This window comes from Danio rerio, chromosome 14, assembly GCF_049306965.1.
Source record: "Danio rerio strain Tuebingen ecotype United States chromosome 14, GRCz12tu, whole genome shotgun sequence".
In the NCBI taxonomy this organism is placed as follows: Eukaryota; Metazoa; Chordata; class Actinopteri; order Cypriniformes; family Danionidae; genus Danio; species Danio rerio.
In genome coordinates, this window is record NC_133189.1 from 245,354 (window position 1) to 262,500 (window position 17,147).

A 17,147-nucleotide genomic window follows, 5' to 3' on the forward strand; every position below is an offset into this window, starting at 1 on the left:
CTGCTCTGCTGTCAATCACACCGCAGCATGTCTGAAGCATACTGAATGATGATGAGTGCAGGCATTTCCGAATCACGTGTTCAATAGGATCATTTCATTTGAACAAAATGATGAAGCAATAAATGCAGATATGCTCAACACTTAACATGCAAAACTAACAGCTGAGCTGAAATACAGACACAGTCTAATGCTGGAGTGTTCAAAGCAGGCTATTATACAGGCCTGTAGCCAGCCTGGTGAAGGGGGTTATGTTATTCACCGCAGTTTCTATTTAATTCTGAGATTCAATTCTGCATTTTTGTGACATTTTAAGCACTACTTTTAGCTTGATTAGCTAGTCCACATGTTGCAATGTGCCAAAAACAACAAAGAAACATGAATAAATACAAATATAAAGCTTAAACTACACATTAATCATATCACATCATTAGAAAAAAATAGCAAGTGTTAAACTGAAAACTGTGGCCTATCGTCATTTATTAGGCATATAACAAACTGGCCGGCACATTCAGCTGTCCTCAGTCAGAATTTGACCATCTGAATAATAAAAAATAAAACATATTAATAATAATGTGGGGCTTTAGCCAAAATTGTATTTAAATTCATTTTAATATGGGCCACTTTTGGTGCTTCACACCGTTCAACTGCTCACCACAGTGGAATGAACCACCAACTCATCCAGCATATATTTTATGAAGCAGATGCCCTTCCAGCTGCAACCCAGTGCTGGGAAACACCTATACACACTCATTCAGACACACACTCATACACTACGGCCAGTGTAGTTGATCAGTTCCCCTATAGCGCATGTGTTTGGACTGTGGGGGAAACCGGAGCACCCGGAGGAAACCCACACCAACACGGGGAGAACATGCAAACTCCACACAGAAACACCAACTGACCCAGCCGAGACTCAAACCAGAGACCTTCTTGCTGTGAGGCCACAGTGCTGACCACTGAGCCGCCGTGCTGCAGTAGTGAAGCGTGACTCATCTCAGGTCAGACTGTGGGTTTCTCGCGCAGCAGCATGTCTGACTCATTAAACACTTGTCTGCATTGATCAAACCTGATTAGCTGAAGTCACACCGAAGCGACAGCCGAGGATTCCACTCGGTCTTAAAGCCTTTTTCGATGGGTTATTTTCACAATGTATGATGGAACAGCAGTCAAAACAGACACATGAGCTCATGAGTCTTAACCAGCTGAACCCCACAGGCCTGTACACTATACTGCATATATTAGAGCATCTACACTCGGAGTTAATGAGTGTTCCAGCAGCATACTGCAGTATTAACCACAGTGAACTGATCAACTGTAATCAATACTGTAGCGTACCTCAGTGTGTATCACAGTAAACAGTGGTGTGCTGTAGTTTAATATAGCTGATAGTTGTAGGAAACTGCAGAACCGGCTCATTAGTTTATACTGTGAACAGATTCACCACAACACACTGACTCAGCTCAAACACACTGTGAGTACTGTAGTACTGTTCATTTGGGAAGTTAGTATGAACTTAATCACAGGGCACCTCTTCAGCAAAACTCACATGTGTGCAGGATTTAATAGTTTAAACACAGCAGTGTGTGTGTGTGTGTGTGTGTGAGCAGTGTGTGAGTCTCTCCAGCAGCCTCTGATGCTCAGCAGTACTGAACTGTGTTTATTATAATCAGACTTGATGCAGAAACACTGTGATTGACATTCTCCTGCTGTGCGTGTCATCAGAGGGGGAAAGCCCCGCCCACTATTGCCCATCTCTCCACCTCATTAGCATGTCCAGCAGCCCTGAGTGAGAAGCAGTCGTCTGTCCATTAGCCATTAGAGTGTTTGAGCTGCTGAAGATCATGTCAGCATAGACTGAGAGGATTATAGATGTGGAGATATAGATGAAGCAGCACTCACAACACACACACTGCAGCTCTACATCTGATGCACAGGCGTCTGTAGCTCCGCCCTCTTTTTAAATCTCATTTGCATTTCAAGTGACAGTCACCAAAACACCACAATCAGGATCAAACGCTGAAAGGGTCAGTTCCAGAGAGCTGGAGAACATCATCTGTGTGATATTCTCAGCTCACACACACACAAACACACACACACACACACACACACTAGACACAGCAGAGCTACAGCTTGTATAAAGGGGCAGAATAGATCTCCTTTAATAGCGCAGAGTTTTTTCTGATTATCCTGTCAGCAGAGCACAATGACTGACTGAGCCTGCGGTGTGTGTGTGAGTCTGATATAATGGGTTTATTATCAGGAGTGTTTAAGCTGAGGAAACGGCCGCTGTGTCTGACTGATGAACGAGTGTTTTACATGTGAAGCTGAGCCAGATCTGCAGCTCTGCGTCTCTGAACACACGGAACAGTCGGGGCGGTCGGGGTCCAGCAACACTGGCAGGAAGAGTCTGAACACAGAGCACATTTCCTGAAGAGACCCACTGAACCCACACACACACACACACACACACACACGCACGCACACACACGCACATACACACACACACACACACACAAAAACACACACACACACACACACTACACTGGCTGAGGTCAGGCGGTTCAGCAGGCGCACACACACACATGAATGCACACACACATGCTAACACTACACATATTCACACACACACACACACACACAGTCGCAAATAAATGCATGCAAACACATACACACATGCACTACACATACACACATAAATATATGTACACACACACATACACTGCACATACACGCACACAAAAACACATCCATAAATACATGCATGCACACACACGCAAACACACACATGCAAAGATACACACACACACACATAAATATATGTGCACACACATACATACACGCGCACACACACATCCATAAATAAATGCACGCAAACACACACACATAAACATATGTGCGAACACACACATGCAAAGATACACACACATAAATGCACACACAAACACTTCCATAAATAAATGCATGCACACACACACACCACATATATATATACACACACACACACTACACATTTATGTGTGCTCGCAGTGTGAGTATATGAGTATGCACACATATATTTGTGTGTGTGTGTGTGTGTGACAAACCGCCTGACCTCAGCCAGTGGAGTGTATGTCCGTTCAATGCACACACACACACACCTATACACAGATGTGCAAGCACGCACACATACACTTATATAGTCAAACCATACACACGCACACACCATGCACATGCACTCTCACACACAGACACACATCACATATATTTATATATATTCACACACCCACAGATAAATATACTTGTGTGTACACACACACACACACACACACACACACACATATATAGCGCACACACCCACAGATAAATATATGCATGCTCACACACACCTATACACACAAATATGTATATGACTATATTTGTACACACACAAACACACACACACACACACTGCTTAAAGGCTCCAGAAGTGATGATGCTGCAGCAGGATACCTGTAAAAGCTGCGGCGTGTTCAAACAGGACAGAAATATGTGTCACAGCGGTTTCACACACAGACATCTGCACTCTACAAGGTGCTGGGCTCTTCTTTATAACCCAACGTTGGGTTAAACATGGACAAACTCCACCACTGGGTCAATTAAAAAGATGAACCCAACACAGTCAAATGAAGAGAGCTTCTCCCTGAAACTAGCAGAATACTCCAGAGATTCCCACGTCAGATTATTCTGTTCCCTACTGGCAGAGTAAAACAGAGCGCATGTAGATTGGGTTGTTCTGAATGGGTTATCTGCACAGCAGTGTTGTTCAGCCGCAATGACATGATCTAGTGGCTCTCTGTCATCTTCACGGTGCATGTTCGTGATTTCTGTGTTTTAAAGACATTATGCTGAGCGGTTATCAGTGTGAGAGATCACCTGCTGCACCTCTACAGCACAGATGTGGGCTTACCTGCAGCACACAGAGAGATGACCTCAGCTGATATCTGGCAGCTCCATCAAGAGTTGTGCTGAATGTGCTGCTACAGCCTGGAGGACAAATGTGGTCAGGTCTCAGAGAAAATCTCGTTCTTACTTTCCTCCACACTCTCTCCTAACCATCGACTTCCATTATATCTGCGTTTCCTAAATGGAAGTTAATGGTTACCGGTTTCCAGCATTCTTCAAACTATCCTCTTTAGTGTTGAACAGAGGAAAGAAACTCAGACGGGTTTGAAGAACAATGAGTCATCATTATCCGTCTGTCCAACCACAATATTCATTCAGTCATTTTCCTTCACCACAGCGGAATGAACCACCAACTTTTCCAGCATATGTTTTACACAGCGCATGACCTTCAAGCCACAACCCAGTACTGGGAAACACCCATACACAATCATCCACACGCATACACTACAACCAGTGTAGTTGATCAGTTCCCCTATAGTGCATGTGTTTGGACTGTGGGGGAAACCCACACCAACACGGGGAGAACATGCAAACTCCACACAGAAACGCCAACTGACCCAGCCGAGACTCAAACCAGAGACCTTCTTGCTGTGAAGGCACAGTGCTGACCACTGAGCCACCGTGATCCACCACAATGTGAATCAGTGAGTGTTTTCGGTCATTTGGCTGAGTGGTGAGTGCTGTACGGTATTTCTCTGAGCAGTTTGGGCTTTTCTATGTTCAGTAGCAGCCGTCGTGTCCTGATCTCTAACACATATCAGCACATGAGCAAGAGTCTGTCAGGAAGTGTGAGCTGTTTTTCCAGCGGTGCCGCCCAGTTTCAGCTGAACTCAGAGCGCTGGACCCTCTATACTGCTGAGTGTATACTGCACTGAGGAGCGGTGTCACGGCCGCAGCACCGGCACGAGGATTACACACGCCTGCACATTCTCCAGATGTTGGCAATATTAGATCAGTGGTTCTCCACACTCAGACATCTGCTTTATCCTGGAGATCAGGAGTGTGTGAGAGTGTCTCGCAGATGCAGATTCACTGTGTGTGTGTGTGTGTGTGTGTGTGTGTGTTCACACTCCTCTAGTCAGCTGATCTTCTTGGTCTGTGGAGTTGCTCAGATGTCAGCTCACTGTCTGAAAAACCTCCAGAACACTACAAGTGTGTGTGTGTTTGTGTGTGTGTGGGCGAGAGTGTGAAGTGTGTGTGTGAGTGTGGCTGTGATTGTGAGTGTGGTCTAAAGGTGTGCACCTATATGGTGTGGGTGTGTGTGTGTGTGTGTGTGTGCAGTTTTTTCAATTGTTTTGCCACAAATGTCAGAACCCTGGTGTCATGTTTCAAAACTCTTGACACAAAACCCACAACCATCGCCAAACTGCACTTCTTTTACAGGAAACTCATTCAGTCATTCATTCATTTTCAGCTTAGTCCCTTTATTAATCAGGGGTCGCCACAGCGGAATGAACCGCCAACTTATCCAGCACATGTTTTACGCAGCGGATGCCCTTCCAGCTGCAACCCAGTTCTGGGAAACACCCATATACACTCATTCACACACACGAACAATTTAGCTTTCAAAATCCCCCTATAGTGCATGTGTTTGGACTGTGGGGAAAATCGGAGGAAACCCACGCCAACACGGGGAGAACATGCAAACTCCACACAGAAACACCAACTGACCCAGCCGAGACTCAAACCAGAGACCTTCTTGCTGTGAGGCGACAGCACTACCTACTGCGCCACCATGTCGCCTTTTTGCAAAACTCTATTTTCAAATGCTTGTATACAACACACCAGTCAGAGACGCTGTTCACTGAACTAAAATCACCTTTTCAATATAACAATAATAATAATTTTATTTGTAATGTGCTTTTCTCAGACTCAAAGCTCTTACAGAAGCATCAAATCCACAATAAAGCAACACAAACACTAAAACACACAGATAAATCAGGCAAGAACTCATAGAATAAAAGCAAGAGTAAGAGTTTTGGGTGATTTCTCCTGTGTGTGTGTGTGTGTGTGTGTGTGTTGATCACTCCATCATTTGAGCGGGCGGTAGGAGAATGCCCTGCAGTATCTGCCATGGTGCTGAGTTTGCAGCAAGGCTTTACCAAATTAAGGCCAGAAGCAGAGCGAGAGGAAGTGCATACAGACAGCAGATCACAAATACCACTGACAGCAGAACCATGAGCCGCTTTATATGTTTGAATCAAGGTTTTCAAATCAACGTGTGACTAACAGGACTGACTACTCACACCAGAGCCTGATCAGATATGAACTTTGACAAAGGGGTGCTGAAATCTGCGGCAAAACAATTGAAAATAACTGTAAAACCAACAGAGACAGGGTGGCAGCGGAGTCCATCTGGCGCCAGTGCTGTGTGTGGGTGCGAGTGTGTGAGTAACACACACATTTGATATGAGAGGCAGTGTCAGTGCATTGGGTCGACCAACATACTTCCTGTTACACACACACACACACTACAGTACATATGTGGACATACACTCACAAACTACACACACACACACAGCCGAGACTGGAATCAGTGACCTTTTTGCTTTAAGGCCACAGTGCTGACCACTGAGCCACCGCGCCGCCCATGCTGCTATTCATTTATTAATATTTAATAATGATGATTGATGATTAAATCAAGTGTGTTTGCCTACAACATTACTGTAGACATGAAACTGAGCTAAAGCTGAGTCAGTGTTGCGGAGTGTTTTAAAGCTGTTTAGACATTAACAGAGTATTAGAATAAAGCTTTTCTGCTCTGAAGACTCCAGGAGGAATGTTGACACTTACAGGGCAATGCGGTGGCGCAGTAGGTAGTGCTGTCGCCTCACAGCAAGAAGGTCGCTGGTTCGAGTCCCGGCTGGGTCAGTTGGTGTTTCTGTGTGGAGTTTGCATGTTCTCCCCGTGTTGGCGTGGGTTTCCTCCGGGTGCTCCGGTTTCCCACACGAGTACAAAGACATGTTGCACTGTAGGGGAAATGGGTAAGCTCAAATTGTCCGTAGTGTGTGTGTGTGTGAATGAGAGTGTGTGCATGCTTCCCAGTGATGGGTTGCAGCTGGAAGGGCATCTGCTGTGTAAAAACATATGCTGGAATAGTTGGTGGTTCATTCCTTTTAACTGTTCTAACATTAATGCTGTGCTGCAGGAGTGTGGTTAGTGATCTATGTCTCCCTCTGCTGTCAAACATACACACACACACACACACACACACACACACACGCACAGAAATACTACAATACACAAACACAAAATATAATAAAACTTTAAATATGTGTAACGTGTTTGGATGTTTGTTGTGGTGTTTCTGAACTCTTTTCTCCTCAATATCTCTTCAGTATTTGACAGTTTGCTCAGATGTTTGACACTGCATCTGTGGGTCTGCATCTCTCTCTCTCTGTCCATTACATTTATTTATTGTAACATTAATAAATAAAATATATTCATTTGTGTTAGTGTGGGTTTCCTCCGGGTGCTCCGGTTACAGTCCAAACACATGCGCTATAGGGGAACTGATCAACTACACTGGCCATAGTGTATGAGTGTGTATCCACTGTGTAAAACATATGCTGGAATAGTTGGTGGTTCATTCCTCTGTGGAGACCCCTGATGAATAAAGGGACTAAGCTGGAGAAAATGAATGAATGAATGTATGAATATTCTCAAAGCTGTGAGTGTGAATTTCCCCATAGAGCAGGGGTGGGTACTGCGATGGCTGATGTAGTTTGCAGCAGTGACCAGCAGAGGGCAGACTCCCCTCACACACCAGCAGTTCTGCATTAAAGGCACAGATACCCCAATACTGTCATTTCTGTCCTCGTTCACTCTCCTTCCACATGAGTTTCTTTCTTCTGTCAAACACAAAAGAAGATATTTAGAAAAATGCTGGAAACTGACTCAGATAGATGAGGACTCCAGCATATATCAGTGCAGTCAGGTGCGTCTGGCTGTTTAATTAAGAGTGTGTAGATCATTAATCATCATCAGATCCTCACATGATGAGTGTGTGTAGATCAGGAGACACTAAACACTGGAGGAATGATGCTGTAACACTCCTGCAATAACACCGCTCACTAACAAACAGACAGAACACAGCTCACTGCAACAGCGCCGAGCAAAGAAACTGTGTGTGTGTGTGTGTGTATGAGTGTTTTTGTGTGTGCATGAGTGTTTGTGCGAGTGTGTGAGTATATGAGTTTCTCTGTGTGTGTGTGTATAACGGTGTGTATAATTTTGTGTGTATATAAGTATGTACAAGTGTGTTTGCTTGTGTGTGTGTATAAGTGTGTTTGCGTGTGTGTGAGTATAATTTTGTTTGTGTGTGTGTATGAGTGTGTTTGCATGTGTGTGTGTGTAAAAGTGTGTGTTAATGTGTGCATATAATTGTGTTTGCATGTGTGTGTGTAAAAGTGTGTTAATATGGGTGCATATAATTGTGTGTGTGTGTGTGTGTGTGTGTTGTGCTTCTGCTCTTCAGCTCTGAGACTCTCAGGATTGATGTTCGCTCTGCTTGTCCTCTGTTTTGCTTTGAGACGGATCGTTACGATGCTGTGAATCTGTCAGCGACTTCAGACACGTGCTGCTAACATGATTATCACACACACACACACACACACACACACACACACACACACACACACACACACACACACACACTGCACCTTTGTCTTTGCCTTTGTGTCAAATAGCACAATCATTGACTGTCTCTGAAATCCTCTGTGTGTGTGTGTGTGTGTGTGTGTGAGTTTTTGAGTGAGTGTATGAGTTTGTATGTGTGTGGATATCTGAGTATAAGTGTGTGTATGAGTTTGTACAAGTCTTTGTGTGTGTATTTAGGTGTGTGTGTGTGTGTGTTGCTAGAAACAGATTAACAGACTAAACAAGGATCAGGTGAGCACAATCATCCACAGGATCTGAAATCACCCTCAATTATAGTTCACTAGGGTACATCTAGTCCACTTAATGGAGTGAATGAAAGTGAGTGAGTGAGGGAGGGTGTGTCGGTTGTACACTTGTTAGTGTGCTGCACTGTGGGATGGATTGAGTGCACTTCAGAATGTGGTCTATGGTTTCTGGTACCACTACAAATGGCTGTTCCCTCAAATAGTGCACTATTAAGGGTGTAGGGGGGACTTTGGATTGAGAAACACAGCAGAAATGCACACTAGTGTACACGATGGGGAAATGTGAAGCTGAACTTTCCCTCCTCTCTCTCTCTCTCTCTCTCCTTCTTTCTTTTTCTTGGTCTTGTCTTCCTCCAAACACTGCGATTCCCCGCTGTGTGTGTTTAGTCTCTGCTCACACTCACGAGTAGATCGTCTCTGTTTTTCCTTAAACACACACACACACACACACACACACGCTCTGTCAATCAGGTGTGTTATTGTATGGGTCAGTGTGTGAGCGAGATGTGAAATCATATCAGGCTAGATGTGATGTGAAAGCAGAGAGAAATGAATGAGATCTCGCTAATGTCTCCACTGATACATCTGCTTCAGGAGGAGAGAGAGAGAGAGAGAGAGAGCGCTCGTCATTCAGACCACACACACACACACACACACACACGTAAACAAGCACACACAGTCATCATGTTTGGGTCTGTACAGGTGATCTTCAGTTGAGTGGCATCTCATCACTAGCTCCGCCCACATAGAGTCTGATTGGCTGTGCTCTGCTGATTTGCATATTAATCATTAGACATCAACATGTGATGCTGTTTACATTTGACCTTTGACCTGTGCAGAGGGTCACTTCCACTTGACATTACTGATATTCACAGGAAAAGGTAAGACGTGTGTGTGTGTGTGTGTGTAATGTGTATGCACATGAGTCTGTCTGTAAAGTTTCCACATATCTGGGTATGTGTGTGTGTTTGTGTAATGTGTGTGTGTGTGTCATGAGAGTGTGTTTGTGAAATGTGTGTGTCATGGGTGTGCGTTTGTGAAATGTGTGTGTGTTATGAGTGTGTGTGTGTGTGTGTTTGTGAAATGTGTGTGTATGTGCGAGTCATGAGTGTGTTGGTGAAATGTGTGTCATGAGTTTGTATTTGTGAAATGTGTGTGTGTGTGTGTGTATGTGTGTCATGAGTGTGTGTTTGTGAAATGTGTGTGTGTGTGTGTCATGACTGTGCTTGTGTAATGTGTGTGTGTGTATGTGTGTGTCATGAGTGTGTGTTTGTAAAATGTATGTCGTGGATGTGTGTGTTTGTGAAATGTGTGCGTGTGTGTCATGAGTGTGTGTTTGTGAAATGTGTGCGTGTGTGTCATGAGTGTGTGTTTGTGAAATGTGTGCGTGTCATAAGCGTTTATGTAATGTGTGTGTGTGTAATGTGTGTGTGTCATGAATGTGTGTAATGTGTGTGTGTGTAATGTGTGTGTGTCATGAATGTGTGTAATGTGTGTGTACGTATGTTAATGTATTTATGAGAATGAGTTTGTGTAACATGTATGCACATGAGTGTGTCTGTGAAGTATCCAGGTATCTGGGTCTGTGTGTGTCATGTGTGTGACATGTGTGTGTGTGTGTGTGTGTTGTCCCGCACATGTCCGACATGAAGATGTCTGTGTTCAGAGGTCAGACAGCAGCTCTTCACTCACTGAATGATGAGATCCATATGTGTGTTCATCACACAGCCCACACACACACACGCACACACACACACACACACGCACACACTCATAGAGAGAGAGTAATAAACTCATACGCTCTCAGCACAATGGAGGGTCGTCATAAAGATCAATGTAGCGTATCAGTGGAGCTCTCGCTAACGTTCCCAGAGCCTCGTTAACACGCCAACAAAACAAACACACACACACACACACACACTGCAATGTCAAGTCAGAGAGAGAGTGTGTGTGTGGTCCTGATATTCATCACATTGTGAGGACCACATGTCCCCTCAAGTATAGTAATGTCAGTCAATTTTGACCCTGTGGGGACTTTGTTTGGTCCCCATGAGGAGAAGGGCTGATAAATCAGACAGAATGAAGGAGTGTGAGGACGTACACACACACACACACACACACACACACACACACACACACACACACACACACAAGATACAGCACAAACGTCAACACGTCTATCAGAAACCCCTATCAAACATGAAAACTAAACCTGTGTGTGTGTGTGTGTGTGTGCGCACGCTCATGTATGTTGATGTATTTGTGTGTCTGTGCATGTTTTTGTGCACTCATGTCATGTGTATGTCGGAGTGTGTGTGTGAATGGCTAGTGTGCGTGTGTGTGTGCGCGCGCTGCGGATCAGTTCCTCGGACACACATTACCTCAGTCTCTCTTCCAGGAGCAGAGATGACTGTAGTTGAGAGGAATGATCTGAGCTCACAGTAAAACACTCGCTGACGGATTTACAGTGCTCAGATCGTGTGTGTGGTCGCTACACACACACACACACACACACACACACACACACAAACACAGTCAGAAATTTAAAGAGTGTCACTGTGAATGTATGATGGAGTTTGTGTGACTGTGTGTGTGTGAGAGAGAGTATCTGTGAGTGTGTGTCCAGCAGGGGTCAGTGTGTCTCTGTGTGTGTGTGTGTGTGTGTGTGTGGATGTGTGTGTGTTCTCTCTGGAGTGTTTTCTGCAGGACTGGAGCAGCAGCAGGTTGTGTTTGCACTGCTCATCTCCTGATTCCAGTAGTCTGTATGTGTTTGTCTGTGTTCTGCTAAAGACGCTTCCAGTAGATGGATCAGCTTTATTTGTGTGTGTGTGTGTGTGTGTGTGTGTGTGTGTGTGTGTGTGTGTGTGTGACTGAAAAGAGCTGCACTGAACTTTATAAACACACTTCAAGCTCTTCGAATGTTCGTAGCCTAAAAATACTGTGTGTGCTTTTCATGATGTCAGTGTCGCTCACAGGAAACACACACACACACACACACACACACACACACATCGACAGACTCATAGCTGTGAATAAGAGCAGCAGTGTTTCCCTGATCGCCTATCAAAGTAAGAGTGTGTGTGAATGGGTGTGAGGGAGTGTGCATGTGGGCGTGTGTGTGTATTTGTTAATATATGTGTGTGTGTGTGTGCACATGTATTTGTGTATGTATATATGTGTGTGTATGAGTTTTAAAACTGTGTGGCAAATATGTGTGTATTTGTTTATACATATGTGTGTGTGTGTATATGTTTGTGTATGCAAATGTGTGTATTTGTGTATGCAGATGTGTTGATGTGTGCATTTCTGTGTGTGTATAGGTGTTTATTTATGCATGTATGTGTGTATCCATATGTTTATATGTGTGTTGTTGTAAAGTTGTGTTGCAAAAATGAGTGTACGTGTGTGTACTTGTTTATGTATGTTTGTGTGTATTTGTGTATATATATGTATGTGTGTGTGTGTACGTGTGTATTTTTGTGTGTGTGTTGTTATTGCAAATGAGTGTTGAGTATGTGTGTGGAGTATGTGTGTGTGTGTGTGTGTGTGTGTGTGTGTGTGTGTGTGTGATTGTAATCCTCCAGCAGTCAGTGTCGTGTGATCCACAGATCTGCATTAGTGTCTGTCTGCATCATTAGTGTGCGCCCTCAGTAGTGTGCACGTCTCCACTCGTGCTGCTGGAGTTTCTGTCAAATCAACACGTGTGTAAAGCGAGAGCTGCGTCAACAGTGTTACAGCACAGATTTATACGTGGAAGAGTTTCAGTGAGGGCTTTGAGCTGCGGCTCTGCTCGGCCAGTAATAATACTGGACTTCATTATTTATTAAGACTTTATTCACCTCATCAACACCGCCAGCGAAGACACGTATGAGGAGCAGAGAGAACAGACCGCTACTGCACTGCAGAACCTGCCTTCATCAGAGCTTTCATCCTGTCTATAGTCCAAATATCCAACAACTCTTCCATCAAGAAGCATTTTCTAGAGCAGCGGTTCCCAAACTCGTCAGCTCGTGAAACCGGAGCACCCGGAGAAAACCCACTCCAACACGGGGAGAACATGCAAACTCCACATAGAAACACCAACTGACCTAGACGGGACTCGAACCAGCGACCTAAATGCTAACCACTGATCCACCGTGCCATCCCCATTTATTAATAAATTCATTAATTTTAATTTATTAAAATTGTAATTATTTATTTTAAAATATTGAATGTATTAAGATTAATTAACATTGATTTGTTAATGTTAATACATTTCACATTTTAGAAATGAATAAATTATTTTAAAATGAATTAATCAATTAATTAATGTTTCATATTTTAAAATAAATTAAAATAAATAAATCAGCAATAAAATAAAAAATAAGCAAAAAATTTGTAAATTAATAAATAAATAATATATTAATTAATTAATGTTAATACATTTATTATTTTTAAATAAATTAAAACACACATAAATAAATCATTAAATAAACACATCAGTAAATCAATAAATAAAAAATCAGCATGAATTAATCAATTAATTATTGTTTAATACTTTAAAATAAATAAATCAGTAATTAAATAAAAATAAGCAAAAAATTGTAAATTAATAAATAAATAATATATTAATTAATTAATGTTAATACATTTATTATTTTTAAATAAATTAAAATAAACAAATAAATAAATCAGTAAACAAATAAATAAATCAGTAAACAAATAAATAAATCAGTAAATAAATAAATAAATAATAAATAAATTAGTAAATAAATAAATAAATCAGTAAATAAGTAATAAATTATACTACGGCCAGTTTAGTTCATCAATTCCTCTAAACCGGAGTACCCGGAGGAAACCCACGCCAACACGGGGAGAATATGCAAACTCCACACAGAAACACCAACTGACCCAGCTGAGACTCAAACCAGCGACCTTCTTGCTGTGAGACAATAGTGCTACCCACTGTGCCACCATGCTGCCTGTTTTAAGTATAGTTACTGGAATACACCATATGAAGTGTGTCAGATTTACATGTCAGACTAACGCAGTGCTGGAGTTTATAAACACACCCTGCAGATCAACACTGAAATCAAATCCTGATGCAGACATTAGACCATTAAGCCTGAGTAGAGCTTTAACGGTTTCTCCTCCACAGCTAATGAAGCAGCTCTTCTAATGACTGTGTTCATTTCAGCGACTCAAAGCAAACACGTGAACATGTGACGTGTATTTCACACGCGTGTGTCTGGAAATGAGGCAGCTTTACTTTGCTAAGTGACCACGTCTGCTTTCACATGTCAGAGTTCATGATGGAGTGCAGAGAGAGAGAGAGAAACACTTTAATTCACAGACACACACACACACACACACACACACACTGACACACACACACACACACACACACACACACACACACACACACACACACACACTGACACACACACACACACACACACACTGGGATTTCATGTGTTCTACTGTACTTCTGTCTGATTTATGAGCTTAAATCCACATCAAGACCAAAAATAATAATATATTCAAATATAAAGTGATGTTAGTGCTGTGTGTGCGGTGTTACTGTGTGTGTGTGTGTGTGTGTGATATTATTACTGACCATCAGCACACTAACAGGAAGATTTTCATCATGAGTGTCATCAGTGCAGCTCGCTAAAAGAGAGAGAGAGCGTTAGTGTGTGTTAGAAAGAGTGTGTGTATTAGATTGTGTGTGTGTGTGTGTGTGTGTGTGTGTTAGCGAGACTGTGTGTACAAGAGGTTTCCACTACAGCCCTAATGAATGAGGCTCTGTGTGCGCATACTAATGTGTGTGTGTGTGTGTGTGTGTGTGTGGATGCAGACATTTCACAGAGCACTTTTAATAAGTCTATAAATCCTGCACTGATGCGTCGTGATGAATCTCCTGCATGCACTAAAGGGACGCAAGTGTGTGTGTGTGTGTGTGTGTGTGTGTGTCATGTACGTGAGTGTCTGTGATTTGTAAAGTGATTGGTGACCTGTGTGGTGAAGTCGCCATGTTCGTTTTGATTGGCAAAGATGGCAGCGCTGCTTTAAGACACACACACACACACACACACACATCCTGCCAGCAGCGGCGGCGAGAGCTGAGTTCCTGTCCAAGTCAAACACATATCAAATAAACATGTGAAAGTAAATATATTAAAAGTGTTCCATTAAATGTGAGTGTGATATACAGCGCTTATTAAGAGCTTAATGAACAGAGTTACAGTCACACACACACACACACACACACACTGCGCTCATTATCGTAAACTCCAGCACGTCTCAGGGGGCCGGTTTAACGACGGGTCACTAACGAGTGCCGGCGGACGCTGAACACCGCAGTGTGCAGACTCGATCTGGAGAATCACACACACTCCAGAACACTCCAGTGCTGCGTCCCGATCCACACACTGCACGCCCTGAGCAGTGTCCCAGAATAGGGTGAGTGTGTGTCGAGCTGTAGTGTGCTGAAAAGAGTCAACAGAGCTTCCCAGATGAGCTGCTGTTTCCGGTAGTGTGTCCCACAGCTCACACACTCTTCTGTTACACACTCAAACGTTTGCAGTTTTTCTACACCAAAAACACACACACCTCCAGCATGTAGAGTAAGTATGCGGATTGGGACGCAGCATAAGAGTGTGTGATGGACAACCACTGCAAAAAGCCATCGTGTTCATTTCGTCTGGATGGATGGATGAATGAACGTGTGGATAAATGGATGGATGAATGGATAGATAGATGAATGAATTGATGTATGGATGGATGAATGGATAAATGGAATGATGGATGGATGGATGAATGAATGAATGTGTAGAAGAATGGATGTATGAATGAACAGATATATGTATGGATGGATGAATGGATGGATGAATAAATAAATGGACAGATGAGTGGATTGATGGATGGATGAATGTATGTATGAATGGATGAATAAATGAATGGATTAATTGATGAATACATGGATGGATGGATGAACAGATCAATTAATGGATGGGTGGATAAATGAATGGATGGATGAATAGATAAATGGACAGATGGATGTATGAATGAATGGATAGATTAATTAATGAATGAATGGATAGACTGATGGATGGATGGATGAATGAAAGGATGGATGGATTAACTGATGAATGAATAGATAGATGGATGGATGAATGAATGTGTGGGTGAATGGATTAATGGATGAACAGATGGATGAATGAATGCATGGATGGATGGGTGAATATATAGAGGGATGGATGAATGGATGAAGGAATGAGTGGATAGATGGATGGATGGATGAATGGATGAGTGAATAGAGAGAGGAATGGATGGATGAATGAGTGGATGAATAATGGATGGATGAATGGTGAATGGATGAATGGGTGGATGAACTGAAATGCACATTCAGGAGTGATGTGTTTGATTGTTTTGATTACCCATGATGCACAGCAGGTAACCTATGATGTAACAAAGAGAAAGAGAGAGAGAGTGTGTGTGTGTGTGAGTGTGTGTGTGGGTGTGTGTGTGTGTGTGTGTGTAAGTCACTGACTGACAGATGAATTTCACATTCTCCTCATTTCCACAGCAGAGCGATGTAAGCCAGGGAATCTCTCTCTCTGTGTGTGTGTGTGTGTGTGTGTGTGTGTGTGTTTCTCTTCATTTGTCACACCATGGTGGTCTTGGCACCCTGTGGCGTGACCTTTGACCTTGTCAGTGTGTGTGGAGCTCTGCCACTGAGAGCTAAATAAGCCGTGCTGCCGCTATCAGCCGCATACTGAGACGCGCACATATGGAAAAAGAATCACAGCCAGAGACCAGCGTGTGTGTGTGTGTGTGTGTGTGTGAGTGAGTGTGTGTGAGTGTGTAAGTGAGAGCGAGAGAGTGAGAGAGAGTGTGTGTGAGTGTGCATGTTAGAGAGCATGAGTGTATGCACGAGTGTGTGTGTTTGTGTGTACGTGTGTGTGTGTGTGTATGTGTGTGTCCATGTGGAATCGTGTGTGTATACGTGAGTTTTGTTTCCACCCGAAGCCTCACACACACACACACACACACAAACATGAACACACTTCTCCACTTCTCCATCATCAACAATGCAAAATAAAAGCGATGTACACACACACACACACACAGAGGAATACAGTAAATCAGTGAAGATCAGACTAATGATTGATTATTGATCTCCACACGACACACAGCTGTGCACACACACATTTATTAATATATCATTCATTATAATAATCCATTCGCTTACAATATTCAAACTAAATACTCAAGTGAGGGGTTTATGGGGTTAATGAGTGGCTGTGATCATCTGTGTGTGTGTGTGTGTGTGTGTGTGTG

The 17,147-nt window shown here is 43.0% G+C and overlaps 1 protein-coding gene across 2 annotated transcripts in view; it reads right to left on the reverse strand.

Annotated features, from left to right (window-relative positions):
* Positions 1-17,147, reverse strand: part of hs3st1 (heparan sulfate (glucosamine) 3-O-sulfotransferase 1) — a 43,628-nt gene that overhangs the window by 4,851 nt on the left and 21,630 nt on the right. The gene's annotated exons all lie outside the window — the stretch shown is intronic.